The following is a 15,462-nucleotide window of genomic DNA, read 5'->3' as shown; positions in this document are numbered from 1 at the left end:
GGCCACAAATTCTTTTCAGCTCCCCTCACTAAGTCCACCATACTAGAAAGCTTCCCCAGCAAAGCCAGACATATGAGATAATGGAGAACCTTCTAGCCCCTCAGACCCTCCAGCTCAGTGCAGCCCCATGAGTGAGTTAATTTGAAGCTATCATAGGAACTTCCCAGCTGACCCATGTAATCATGAGAAATAATGAATTGCTATTGATCTAACTGTTAATTTATGGAATGGTTTGTTACATGCACAGCCATAGATAACTGAAACAAGCTTTAAATTTAGGCCTTCTTTGTTCCTAAACTGGTATTCTACAAAATAACCTATGACTCTTTCTAATTTTTAATAGAATTATATTCCATATGCATGGAGTTCAAAAAGCCCAATATGTGTTTGGGTATTAGGAGAAGACTAAGTGAGGTGGAAGGTTGTTGTAGAAAGCAGAGTCTAATAGTACAGTAATTAAAAGTAAGAGCTGGGTAGCTTAACTGGTTTGGCTCAGTGGATAGAGCGTCAGTCTGCAGACGGAAAGGTCCCAGGTTTGATTTTGGTCAAGGGCATGTACTTTGGTTGCGGGCATAACCCTAGTAGGAGGTGGGCTGAATGATGTTTCTCTCTCATTGATGTTTCTAACTATATCCCTCTCCCTTCCTCTCAGTAAAAAAATCAATAAAAAAAATATTTTTTTAAAAAGAGTAAGAGCTGGGTTTGAATCCTAGCTCCATCACTTGAGTTTTGTGATTTAGGGCAAATCATATAACCTTTGGGTCTCGGTTTTCCCATCATTAAAATGCAATAAAAATAGACATTTCCTCAAGGGTTGTTGCAAGATTGAAATGAGATAATGCATGCAAAAACTTAGAATATAGACGGATTCACAGTGAACACTCAGTCAATATATGGACACCAACTAGACTGAGGAAGAGAACAGAGGCAAGGAGTCCAGCCTGCCCTTGAGGTATGGGTACTGTCACAAAGGCAGTGCTTGAGTCTGATGATGATATTTGCCTATGGCAGGGCATCTCTAACATTTAAGTCTTGGGAACTCTTGTGGTTAGACTGCTAAATTTTTAATTATTTATTTTTGCATCTCCATGTCAGAAACAGGAAATTTTTATTGTAGTGAGAGCTGGCTTAATTAATGTTGTTGTTTTTTTTAACGTAATACATCCTTAACATCTATGTAATATGTTCAACTATATAGTACTTATGTCTTTTTGTCACTTGATCACTACTGTGCATTTAATTAGGAATCATGGAGTCAGAGTTCTAGTCACCCATTCAGTAGGTATTTATGTAACATCTGCCATGTGTGGGGCTCTTGGCTGGGTCCTAGAGGAAATAATGCTACAGGGAAACAGGAATCGTCTCTGTTTTCATAGAAGTTACAGTAGAGTTGGGAATAGAGACAAAGTGAGAGGCAATTACTGTCCAGGGGATTAATGTTTGTTGGGGAAATGTGGATGCTTATAGGAGTGTTCCTTACCCCAATGTTTCCCAAACTTCTCTCATGATGAGAATCACCTGGTGGAGTTGTTAAAATACAGATTCCTGAATCCCAACTAAGAAGTGCTAAACTCTAAGCTTAGAGCACTAGTTAAGTATACAATTTTACCTATATGTTCCCAAAAATTCTAGGTTAGCACTTCTTAGTTGGGATTCAGGAATCTGTAGTTTAACAACTCCACCAGGTGATTCTCGTTATGAGAGAAATTTGGGAAACACTGCCTTACCCAGACTGGGGAGACAGACCAAGTAAAGTATATTTCATTTCCTGAAATAATGTGATCTAAATGGATATCTAAGAGTTAAATAGAAGTTAGCCAAGATGATGCCTGAAATTTTGCCATGAATCAAGATAGTTCATTCGAGGAGCAGTGAAAGAACACTGCGTAATTAGGGTGTGTGTGTCTCCAGTATCAGAATTTTGTTCCTGACAGGATAAGACAACAGGTAGTTGACTGGGACCTAGAGGTGACTAAACAGTAAAACTGTAAAACTGACCTAAATAAGTCATCTCAATAGATGACCCAGGGAGACAAAAGAAGGGAGAGAAGGTGAGATTAAGAGATAGCTCATCTTTCAGGTCATAAATATGCAGAAAAATAAAGGCTGTTACAATGGGAAAAACAAGTGTCAGATGACACAGAGTCTGATCTTGGTCTGGCCATTAACTTTTAGTTTGTGGTATTGGATAAGAAATATTCCCTCTCTGATACTGGCTTCTCCATCTGTAAACACTGTGGGTTAGTCTATTTGAAAGGAAACAAGAAATGAACTCAACAGAATAGAAAGTGAAAGTGGTCAGGCTAGTCCATATCAAGTAACATAGTTATCTGAGCCACAACCTGGCCATTGCACAGGGGATTTTAGGATCTGATGCTAAAGGGGAAGTCAGTAGTCATCAGATCTAGAAAGGGAACTTACCTTTCTAGGTTTGTGGCTCTCTTCTCTAATTATTTATTAAAGGTTTGCAGAGGAAAGTGGACTGATTTTTATTTGGTTGCCTGTCCCTCTCTCTGCTCTTGTCACCCTTCTGCTCTCCTGCTTTAATTATAGGGAACTCAGAAAGGTATTGGACTGCCTCAGGATATGTTGCTTATTTGTTCAACAAATACCATTGAGCTTGTGCTAGGGCCAAGTACCATTCTCAGACCCAGTGTTGAACAAAACACAGTCTCTGCCTTCACAACACTGATAATCCAGTGTGAATACAGACAAGCAAGTAGGCAATCAGAATAAATTGTAAATGTGATGGTGGGAAGAGGACAGGGTCGTTCTGAAGCAGGTAAGACAGGACCAAACCTGATTGAGTCAGGAAAGGCTTCTCAGCAGGACCATTGCTAGTTCATATAGTACTACTTTATGAATCAGAAAAATAAATAAATAAATGTGCTTTTCCCTCAAAACACTTAACTGCCAACTGCTGAAAAATTATCATAAGAATATGTAAATTTTTAATATCTATGTTGCCATTGGCATACCCTAAGTGTGTGCAGTGTGCAACCGGCATAACTGTGTGGCACCCTGCTTCCCAGAAGAAATAATATTTAAGCTGAGATCCAAAGGGTGATAGTGAGTTAGCAGATTCCCTACCTGAAGGCCCCAGGCATGTCTGAGGATTGGGTCTGCTGCCCAGTGTGCCATTAATTATTCAGGCAGCACAGCCCTCCTGTGGCTCCTCTTGTGTCTTCACGGATGCCACATCCTTTCCCCTCACTTCAGTCTGGTCTCCCAGGAAGCTCAGCGCACTCTTTCCCTGTGGGTCATTTAATCTCCCTGGACCTGTTTGTCTACCATAGACTAAGATAAGGGCTTGTGTTTCCAGACCTTCGCCCTTGTGGTGCTTTATTAAAAAAGGAAGAAACCCCAAGAGAAAACCTGATCCTTTCTGGGAGGGGCTAGCCTAGAAGGTACAATATCAAATGCCTGGGGATTGTGGACCTTCTCCTATTGGCTGCTAATGATGCCATTCCTTTTTTTTTTTTTTTTAATTTTGGTATTTTATTAACTCAAATAAGAGATATAATTGAGAAGGGGGCATGGAACCCTGTTGTTCTTAGAATCCTAAAATATTAGCTCTGGAAAAATCCTATGATATGCTTTCTCCTCCCAGCATTTTTATCTAGGTGAAAATTAACAGCAAATGCAGGCTTCCAGGGGAACAGAAAAGGTTTGTCTTTACCAGAGAAAACTTGAGAAAGGGTTCAGAAAAGGACAGGAACAGTTCCATCTTCTTTGCTTTAGTAACATTGAGGGTTCGTTGTAGATGGGATATATATGAATCTCAGACGTTTTAGGGCCAGCTGACAGGTGGAACTACTTTCCTTCCCGGATCATCTGCACCTCTATATAAAGATAGAACAGAGTCACATTTAGATGCCCTGGATGTCTCCATCATGAAATGAGCTCCATATTCCCACACTCTAGTACAGGGGTGGGGAACCTTTATTCTGCCAAGGGCCATTTGGGTATTTATAACACCATTCGAGGGCCACGCAAAATTACCAACTTAAAAATTAGCCTGCTATTTGGTCAAATGTTTAATTAACCCATGCCTAATCCCTTGGCAGGGCCAGAGCTAATGATTTTGAGGATGTTCCCCACCCCTGCTCTAATGCCTGTGTTAGGTTGTGTTATGTTATGTTATGTTATGTTATGTTATGTTATGTTATGTTATGTTGTGTTATGTTGTATTATGTGTGTTATATGACATTATGTTATATTATCCATGTGCTCACTGGAAAATATTTTTATCCCACACTCACTATCTTCCATGCCTCTCTGCAGGCTCTAAAAAATTATTTTAAGGGAGCTGCTAGAATCTTCGACTGTTCAAATGGAAGAACTTTAAAGAGTGTCTGTTCTAGCTCTTCAGACTACAGTCAAGGAGCACAGGCCCAGAGGGGCAACGAGTGACAAAGGTCAGCCAGGGAGTTAGAAGCCAAGCTCAGGTATCATGCCCAGTGTTCTTTCTGCCACTGACACTCTCCTTTGCCAGGTGATTAGGTTGGGACGAATTTTGGCATGGCTCTAAAAAAAATCCTGCTGTCTTATCTCTCTGTCTACAACTCCTTCTTTCCCAGTTTTCTTCCTCTTCCCTCCTTTCTCCCTCTCAAATTTTGACTCTGATCCAGGAGCCACAACAGGTGTTAGGCCTGCTTCTCAGCAAATCCTGAAGTCTGGCTGGCAGGGTCCTGGGGGTGGAGCATGTCCTTGTGCCACCCATTCGGCTAGCAGATCAGTTTCAAGGTCTCTCTGGTTACCTCCAAGGCCACGTCTTCTAAAAGGATCCTTCCTCCTGCATGTCCAGTGATTAGCATGAAGAAAATCTACAATAGTCTCCTCTGAGCTCTCCAACTACGGAAGAATATTTTATTACAGACTCACCTTGAGCTCCCTAAGGATTGTTCTCTTTTGTACTAAGCTTGTCACAGTATTAATATACAACAGAGGCTATTAAAACATGCCTATTGTTGACAATAGTGGTAATAAAACACCCGATTATCTGAAACCTTCTTAGACTCAGTCATTCCACTGAAGAGGGTGGAGCTGCTGTAGTGCCAAGTACAATACCTTTTACAGGCTCCATAAGCATTTGTAATAAATATGCACTCGACTTGAGCTTAAATTATGTCCACTTTTTGAATTTACACAGGTGTGGGCATATCCAGTGTGTCAGGCATGGTGCGTGCGCTGCTCAGATCTCCCACACGGAGAGCCTGCTGGGAGCAGAGGAGTTAGCAGATGCCTCTCGCAGAAGCACCTTTGGAATCTACTGCAGTGTTTACATCACAGACATGCTCTTCCTGTCCTTCTCCCTGCCAATGCCTGAGCACTATGGACATGCTACAGCCAGGCCATTCCTGCCCAACATGGGGCTCTTCTAATGGGCAATCTTTGCTCTGCTCCTCCCCATTGGCCCGTCTGAGGCTTTTCCAGAGGCTGCACTAAAGTCCTAGCCTCCTCCTGCTCAATCCTCCTTCCTTCCCCCTCTTCTTTCCCAGGTGTCGGGATTGCATTGCAAGCTGAGGCTTTCCCACCTTCTCCTGTTCCCTCCCTTCTTTATCCTTCACAGGTGTTTCCTCTAGTAAATCTCTTGCCCTTTTTACTCTGTTTTGGCATCTGCTTCCTGGAGGACCCAAACAGGTGCTTCCAACCTAGTAGACACAACTCACCAAATGTCTATTTTTTTAAAAAAAATTTTGTGTGTGAGGGCTTTAGTTCTCTCCTGGAAGGGAACTCATCTTAAAGAAAGTGAGAAGATAGTCAATTTAGGTCCAGTAAAAGAATCTTCAAAATCAAAGAGCAGTGAGTCTAAGTACAATATTAGGTTTCTCATGCAGATTTGTTTCCTGGCCTTGATGCAGCCCTACTCCTAACCCCCACCATTGGCTCACCTTTAGCAATTTTTGGAGGGGAGTGGGGATCGGGAAGAATCAGAAAAATATAGAAGAGCTGCTTTACTAACAACTCTTGAGTCAAAGGATTTAAATAATACCTATTGAAAGCCCATGTGACAAAATAAAGCATGATAAGGGGAGAAAGTATAGTATCCTCCCCTTTGCACAATCCATATCATGGGCATTGTGTACTGGGCACTCCAGAAGGGTCAGTGTCACCCGGCATCTCAACAGCACAGCATGTGAGAATCACTCTCTGGGACTCCCAGAAGTTCAAGGAGCATTTCTCAAGGAGCTAAGGTCCTTTATTAATGTGGAGGCAAGAGCTTGCAAGACTAGATACAAATTGGAATCTCAGACTATCAGAGCTGAACGGAGTCATCTAGTCTACTGGTTCTTACACTGTGTTCCATAGATATTCGCAGGGTCCTGGGTAGGAGTGCTGCAGATGAAATATAAACGTCTGTAGTTCAAATAAGGAGAGGTTAATTTGATGCAAGAGGATTTCCAGTAAAAGTAAAGGGATGAGCAGACGAATTAACCAGTTGAGGCCAAATGGCTAATAAATGGAGGAGCTAAAATGAAAATCATGATTTCCTGGCTTCTTGTGTGCCTTTGTATGTATGGGACTTTCGCTGCTACTTTTGTAATGTGGTGGCTGTAAGCAAGTTACTCAGACTGGAAAGAATTGGGGGTCATAGTCATGTTTTTCTCTATATTTCTGTTCTTGGGAGAGGGTAGATTGCATTCCCCTTTGGATGCAACTGAATGAATCTAAACAAGTATGTTTTTCCTGTAGTCTGGTTTTTATTATTTTTTATCCTCAGGCTAGCAAGTCAACCGGGGCAGAGATTCCGACAGAAAGGCCTAATGGAAGGAATATGTTTGCTTCTAATTTAGAATAAGAACAACCACACCCCGTAGATCAAAACCCATGGAAACTTCCACTGCCCTGCAGCAGTGTACAGAGCAGCATTTCTGAGCAAGTTCTGAGAGATTCTTAATGTGCTCCTGAGAAAGGATTCCATACCAATACTCTGCCGATGTTCCATGTTCTGTCTTGGAGGGTCATGTTGCACATAGGAAAGTCTCTGAAGAGCTCTGCAAAAGATGTCTATTTAATCTTAATCTAATGTTTTGCAAACTTGCTTGTTTGTGGGAACTTTTGTACATGGAATATCTATTATTATTGTATAGAACACACTTGGGAAATGTTGAGGTAAAGACTACTAACTGGGAACAGAAGAGTATGGGCTGTGGTCCTGGCTCTGCCGCCAAGTTGAATTTTTCTCTCTTCATTGGACTTCATTTTCCTCATATGCAAAGAGGGTTAAAATCAATGACCTGAAGAGAAACAGGGACTACCTTTTTTGCATACTTCTTCTGTGCCAGGTATTGATATACTATCAGGACCCCATGTTTAAAAGGGCTCCATACTTGGTTTAATCCTCTGCTGTCACCATTTTGAAATTTTTAATAATTTTTAAACAAGAAGTCCTGGATTTTTATTTTGTACTGGATCCCCCCGCCCCCAATTACGTAACTGGTTTTGTATAGATAGATAGATATATGATAGGTAAATACTATCTCTAATGTTAGCTATAATTTTCACATCAGTCTAATGAGAATGTATGTGCATTATTATTTGTGATACACAATATAGAAGTTGATAATAAAAGAGGTTAAATAAATTGCTCAAGGTCCCTTAGGTAGCAAAGAACAGAGCCATTATTCCAATCTAGTCAATTTGGCTCTAAAATTTTTGCTCTTCTTCACTAGACTAGCTGCCAGTGCAAACGTCCTATGATTCTAAGTGTCTTTTGTTCTTCAAACTACTACTAGACCTATATCACTGTTCAATAAATGTATTAATCCCGTTCACTAACCTGAGTGAATATTTGGCTAAATGAGTTAGTGATTGATGAACTAGATGTCAATGAATGAATGGCTATAGAATGTAGAGGGCCTCCTGGGAAGGCACATGGACATTCTTTAAATTGTCAGCTGAGCCCGAGGCACTGGCAGAGTCGGTGTCCCAGTTACACCTCCCCCTTCTCTCCCCCCTCCTCCCCCACTGAAGGGGGGCGTTGTTATTCAGTTTCTGACTTACCTTTGTTCAGGTGTCATCAGGGGCAGGCCTAGATATGTAAATCCAGTAATGCTAGGGCCTAGTTAAGAATGCAAATAAGCTCCCTTGACTCTATAAAATAAACCTGCTGTGTGGCTCTGGTTGCTTGCTGCCTCTCCATCAGAGAGGATGGCGCCCACCTAGTGCCCAGCTTGATGAATCTATTTCTGCCTCTTGGTCTCTTTCTTTCTTTAATTTCTTAATCCCCAGCTCCTCCACTCAGGAGCCTTAATATTTCCTTTTCTGTGATGGAGATGGACACGGAAAACAGAGAAACAGCCCCCCCCGCCCCCCCCCCCCCCTGCAATAGAAGTTGGACATGGAGTCCAACACACTTGATTCTGACATTTACTAACCATGTGACCTGGGTGACCCTCTTGACTTCCCTGTCTCGGTCTACCTCATAGGTGTGTTGTGAGGATTACGTGAAATAATACATTGCCTAACACGTGATAATACTTCAAAACATTATTACTGTTATTTTATTAATGTGGCCAGGTTAAATTTACTATTGTGATATGAGAGCTTCATTAGAACCATTTGATTTGTTCAAAAACAAGTATAAGAACATTCAATTTCTTTACTGTTTTTTTTTTTTGTTTGTTTTGTTTTTAAATAAAATCAAATTTAACTTTACCCCTGCCTGCCAGGTTGGTGAGCGATCCAATTTCAGAACTTTTGTAGGGATGCAAAAACCCCAGGGTGTACCCAGTCTGGAAAATCTGAGGAACTGTCTTCAATCCATTGTAGTGGTGGCTCATTGTCCAAGGCGGTGTGTTCCAGTCAGATGTATCTGGGCCAGTTGCTTAAGGCATTTACTTCTTCCATTCTAAATCTGGCCACCAACAATTCCTACATTGGCTCCCAAAGTCACAGCTTGGCGTTGATTCCCTAGGTGTCCTTGTAGTCATCACTGCCAGAGATACTGGGGGAGAGCCAAGTGCAGGTTCCCACCACTTGGTTTTTCAGAATTCAACTATTCTCCCCTTTAGTCTTCAGAGCTTTATCCGCTCAAATGATCCAGCTCTGTCCCATCAAGAATGTATGTGTTGGAAACAGAGACCTCTAAATGTTTTCCTCCTGAAGCAAAGAAAGACTTCCAACTCACAAAACACTGTCCTTCCAAAAGGGTACAGAGAAAAACCAAATTTCATCTTTTTACCAAGTGCATAATAGAAAAATTTAATTGATTTAATTCACTCAGTTATACAATGTTCTCAAGCTTTTTCATGTTCTGTGAAGACTCCCATGACCTCTTTCTCCCTTGGCCACTAGAGTTCCCATCTAAGCCTGCATGTCTTATCTTTACCACAAACTAGGGAAGCGAAGGGGCATGGGGAAAGTGATAGGACTGGACAGATTATATTGCTGATTCTCTCCATTTTGTGCAAGAATCATCACAACCAATCGTTTGGAATTTCACATTTCTCATCTTCAGAACCCATTGGGAACAAAGAGAGCAGTTGATGATGAAAACCCGCAGTTTTTGAAAGCCTTGGCTTTTGAAAACACATTGATGTGTAATGGCACTGAGGGCTTGGTGACAGGGTGTTGGAACAGGATAGGACACTCATGTCCATGGCATAGGTAAAAGAGAAGAAAGTGTTGGGCCAATAATATTTCCCCCTCACCCCCAATGCAGACAATTATTCTGGTGTTTGCCAGGTCAAAGGCAAAATTGAGAATTCTGCTCAGAAGTAGCAGCTAAACTGTGGATCTGTAGTGCTAGGCCCTCTAGTGGCTACTTCTTATTCAATGACCATAACTGGCTGTTTTCTGCATGGCGAGACTCTACCTCGTCTTCTTTTGGTTTTGTTAGAACTAACTGCCTCCATCCATATTCTGTAATTCCATTCTTATATTATTACCGACCCCAACTTTGGAACAGTACTAGTACAAGGGCACAGTTCTTGAGGAAGAAATTGATTGTCTTGGAAACAGACTGAGATGGAGAGTTGCATGCAGGGTTTTTTGCGGAGTGCTCTTAGGAGATACACCAGTAGGAAAGTGGGGAAAGTAGAATTGGGCAGAGGGGAAGCTAACTCTCAATGTGATTGTAACTGAAGCCTCAGCTGATCCTATGGGGAGTTCAGGAGCTGAGGTGGCCACTCAGGGTTGTCCCAAATCGAGGCCATGAAAACAGACCTTTGTAGTTCTGCACCACTCTGTCATTGTGAGCTGTCCTCTGGAGGGGTATAACCGGGAGTAAAATAGTTCCCTGTGGCCCAGGGTAATGCGCAGTGAGGGATGCAGCTGTGAGCTGTCGGCAGCTCATGTTCCCAGCAGCTGGGTAATAGATGCAATGGCCCCAAGTATCTGAGCAAAGCACCACTGTCTTCACTCCTGGGAGTTTGCAATCACTTTGTGGGCTCCCAGAATGCTTTTTTATTTTATTATTATTTTAAAACCAGAGGTTCAGTGCATGAAATTCATGCAATGGCGGGGGGGGGGGGGTATCCCTCACCCCTCTCACAATCCGGAACTCCTGGCTCTTAACAACTCGCCTGCCTGCCTGCTGCTGCCCCTAACCACTTCTGCCTGCCAGACTGTTAGCCCCCTAACCACTCCCCTGCAGGCTTAGTTGATGCTTAACCATTCCCCTGCTGGCATGATTTACACCTAACTGCTTCCCTACCAGCCCGATTGCCCCCCAACTGCCCTCCCCTGCAGGCCTGGTCACCTCCAACTGCCCTCTCCTGCCATCTTGTGACAACATGGGGGTGGCCATCTTGTGATGATGTGGGGGTGGCCACCTTGTGGCAGCTATCTTGTAATGACTTGGAGGTGGCCATCTTCTGATGATGTGGAGCGGCCACCTTGTGACGACATGGGGTGGCCACCTTGTGGTGGCCATATTGCGATGACATGGGGCAGCCATCTTGTGACAATGTGGGACGTGGGGGTGCCCATCTTGTGACAATGTGGGGGCAGCCATTTTGTGATGACATGGGGGCAGCTATCTTGTGACATGAGGGTGTGAGGGTCAATTTGTATATTACCTCTTTATTATAAAGGATATATTTTTATTGATTTCAGAGAGGGAGGGAGAGGGAAAGAAAGAAACATTCATGATAAGAGAGAATTATTGATCGGCTGCCTCCTGCACACTGGGGACTGAGCCTGCAGCCCAGGCATGTGCCCCAACCGGGAATCGAACCTCGGCCTCCTGGTTCATAGGTCAATGCTCAACCACTGAGCACACCAGCCAGGCTTACATCCACTTTTAATTGAATCCACTGGACCAGACTCTCTAAATCAAATGAAATAATGGAGACAGAAATACTTTGAAGGGATGGAAGCACAATACACATATGAGAGATTATGTTGCACAATACTTACAATGACATTGGTTCATTCTACTGATCTTAATTAAGCATCCACTTTGTGTCAAATCTTATCCTCCTGGATGGGGGCATAGAGATGCATTAGACATGGTCCCTGCCTGTACTCTTACACTGTTTCTAGGAAGGAGAAAAGATCTGCTCAAAGGGTATAATGTGATATAAATTATCATGGAATTATAAACAGGGTAGTAATTTGAATGAAGGAAGCCTCTTTCACATAGAGGCTCACGGGGGATGGGGGAGGAAGGCACAGCAACATAAAGCTTTATAGAAGTTGAATATTTTTATAAGTGGATAAACCGAAGTTGGTGAGGCAATCCTTGCCCTATGAAGGCAGGGGCTGTGCCTGTCTTGTTTTCTTTCATATCCTTAGAGCCAAGCCAATTGCCTGACATCTAGGTACTTTAATGAGTATCTGTTGAATGAATGAATGAATGAATGAATAGTAAATCAAGAACAGAACTGTAAGCTTGAAACTACCCCTCAGAGCTTTTATGAGTTGAATTTAAATAATCTCTCCCCAATTGAGGAAGATGAACCAATAATTCATATTAGAACCTTTCTAGAGAGTAAACCTTCCCAGCAAATTTTGTGGTTGGCCTCTTTGTTCCTTTTGTTTCCAATGTTGAGAGTTGGTGCTGTAGGGACTCAGGGACCCTCCCCTAAGAGGTGTGCCAATTAGTTTACCATTCCCATAAGTATTGTGACAATGCCACCTTTTTAAATCTTTTATTTTTATTTTTATTTTTTATGGCAGCTGGCTGGGGGTTGAAGGAGCTAGGCAAGGATGAGATTCTGACTACTCTACGTGGAAGAGAGGCCAGCCACAAAGTCTGCTGGGGAAAAGGCTCAAATGTGACTCTCAAAGCTCTAGTGGGAAGAACACGGACTTTGAATTTAGGCAAGTTTGTGTTAAAAATCTAGAGAGATTCACGTATTAAGTGAATGTTAAGCTGTTTCACTTCTGAGCTTCTGTTTCTTCATCTATAAAATGGGGATCTAAAATAATTATCTCAAGAGTTTTTAAAAGTATGAAATAAGGTAACATACAAATTCCCAGCACAGTGCCTGGCAGAGATTGATTGCTTGTCAAATATTAGTTTTTCTTCCCTTTTTCTTTCCTGCTCACTAACTTCGGACTCTCCTGCTCCCAGGAGCCCATTCTCTGTCAGTGTAACCACGGCCACAGATGCGTTCTCTGATTTCACGCAGGCAGATCACGTTCTTGGTTTCTCAGTGGCACCTGAAAGAGGAGTCTTTTTCCTAAACAAGGCTGGCTGAAAGCCTTGCTTTGTCTATTCCTCCCATACCCAGACCAGTGTCTTAGACATTACCAATGAGAGGAGAAACCAGTGCCAGGAAAAAAAAAATGAGTAAAAGCCACACTCCCAGAACAGGTTTAGTTATATCCACAAGATCCGCCCCCTCCTCACCCCCACCCGCCAAAAACACACACCAACCAAAACAAACCAAAAGGCCGAATCAGAGTAGCAGCACTTCTTCCTTGTTGGCAGGGCTGTGCATTTTTCTGTCATGACCAAGCTTGGGGGAAGGGTGAGAAGGATGAGGTGAAGACTACTAGCTGTCCATGAAAATCCATTAGTTCCTTCCATAGTAACGGAGATTTGGCTGGAACATGACTGCCCAGATTGGAGCCTCATTCGCAGCCAGTTGTAGCCATGTTACTAAACTCTCTCATCAATGGGGGTGGGCAGGCTTTATGCAGCTTTTGCTTTGCTTGTTTAAGAGTAAATCTCTGGTGCTGGACTTCTGTTCTTTCTCTCTCCTCACTAATTAGAAAAGCTTACACTGCCCAGCTGGTTTGACTCAGTGTATAGAGCATCGGCCTGCAGACTGAAGGGTTCTGGGTTCGATTCTGATCAAGGGCACATGCCCAGGTTGTGGGCTCGATCCCTAGTGGGGGGAGTGCAGGAGGTGGCTGATCAATGATTCTCTCTCATCATTGATGCTTCTATCTTTCTCTTCCTCTCTGAAATCAATAGAAATATAAGGGGGGAAAAGAGAGAGAGAGAGAGAAAGAAATGCCTACATTTGGAAGCTACAAGTTGAGGACAGTAATCATTATTCTGAGTCCCTGAATGACTGAATAGAGCATCCTACTCAAATCCTACCAGTTTTTAAAAAATATGTTTTTATTGATTAGGTGTTATCTTGTGTGTGTGTGTGTGTGTGTGTGTGTGTGCGAGTGCGCGCGCCTCTTGTCTCTTAAACCAGAAGGAACTCTAAGATGTGACACTCCTGCTTCTGCTCGTTTTCCCCAAAGCACAGCTGTAGTGCATGCTGACAGCCCCACGCAGACCCATTTCCCCAGCTGCTGTGAGTTTTGGTTGCCCTCAGCTCAGAGATGCCCCTTCTCCAAAGACTTGGCCTCAGTGAGCCTCCTAGAGCCCTAGAACAGTGGTAGGCAAACTGCGACTCGAGAGCCACATGAGGCTCTTTGGCCCCTTGAGTTTTTAGCAAAGGCCAGCTTAGGAGTACCTTAATTAAATTAATAACAATGTACCTACCTATATAGTTTAAGTTTAACAAATTTGGCTCTCAACAGAAATTTCAATCGTTGTCCTGTTGATATTTGGTTCTGTTGACTAATGAGTTTGCTGACCACTGCCCTAGGAGGTTAATGGCTTCCTCTGGCAGCCAGCAGCCCATGATGACTGACATGGGGTAGAAGAAGATAGTCACAAAAGGTGGGGCCAGTTCTGTGATGGAAATTGAGCTTTAGAACCTTCCTGAAGAACCGGGCTGTTGTTAATCTCCAGTCAGGACAACTTCCTTGCTTAGCTTTCTCCCACTGCTCTAGCCTGCACTCGCTCACAGGTTCCACCCTTCTCCAGAAAACCACCCTCAGCTGATGGAACCTCCTCACAACTCTCCGCTTGTCCTTGCTCCCTGCATGGATGGGCCTCCACCAATGACTGACTGCTATGGGGGCATCAAAGGCCGGCCCCCTTAACTCAAGGGGGTGTAATCCTGTCATGTGATTTATGCCCCAGCCAGGTTTAGCAGTTCCCTGTCCATCAGGCCAGGGCTAGTCATAACCTGAGACACACCTTGTTTGGCTTTCCCCCTGTCCTTTCTACCTCTCTCTCCTCCCTGCAGGTTCTCCATGAAAAGTGCTCCCTCAATAAATGCCTATCTCAGTCTCTGCTTCCAACTTGTCTGCCTGTGCCAATACTCTGCCATCGTTTCCCCAAATCACTTTCCCATTCTTTTCTGGGACTGTTCAGGTCCACGCTCTGGGCTGGGTGTGCCAATGTGTGGATACTGGGTTGAAGGTACTGAAGGGGCAGGATGAAGAACAAGTGGGTTTTATTGAAGTAATTGTAAGGAATCTACTAAATAGGGTTGTTACGAAGGTTTTAAAAGTTAAGCGAGTTAATGTGTGTGAAATGTTTAGATCACTGTCTAACAGGTAGAAAATGCTCTTATCTATTGGGTGGAAGTTTCTTTGATCTTTTTTCTTTACTTATGTATTCCATGTGTGCCTAAATGAGCGCTTGGCACATAGCAGGCATTCAGTATCTTATCTGTTGAATGAGTGATTACTGAAATTTGGCTTTGAGGGCTCAAAGTGGTTTGCTGGATCTGGCCAGCAGAGGGCAGACCGAGTGCAGACAAAAGAGCCTGTGGGCTGAGGGAAGAATGGGATAGCACTCCCAGACAATTGGAATAGAGGGAGGGAGGAGGGCTGAGGGGACTAGCTATATCATAGACTATTAGAGTGTTTACATTATACCACCTTAAAATCCTAGAATTTTATTTGGTCCAACCCTGGGAGTGTGAGATATATTGAGCCCCTATTTTGTGAATTCAGACAAGTAAGTAGTTTTAGGACAGGAGATCCCTGGAGTTGCCCTACTGTCTGCAGCCTCTCTTTGAACTTATGACTACCCCCTAACTCCTCTTAATATATCCTCCTTTGTGATTTTGCTAATCTATATTGGGTTTCTGCAACTTTCAAGAGACTTTGTATTATTTTATTAAGCTCTGTGAGTATAAAGACTGTGTGAAGGGGAGACTCCTCCCTGGATGGGGACACTGAAATTCAGAGCAGCCACACTGGGCCTGCTTT

This window comes from Pipistrellus hanaki, assembly GCF_964339955.1.
Source record: "Pipistrellus hanaki genome assembly, chromosome: 9".
In the NCBI taxonomy this organism is placed as follows: Eukaryota; Metazoa; Chordata; class Mammalia; order Chiroptera; family Vespertilionidae; genus Pipistrellus; species Pipistrellus hanaki.
Note: the sequence above shows the minus strand (reverse complement) of the source record.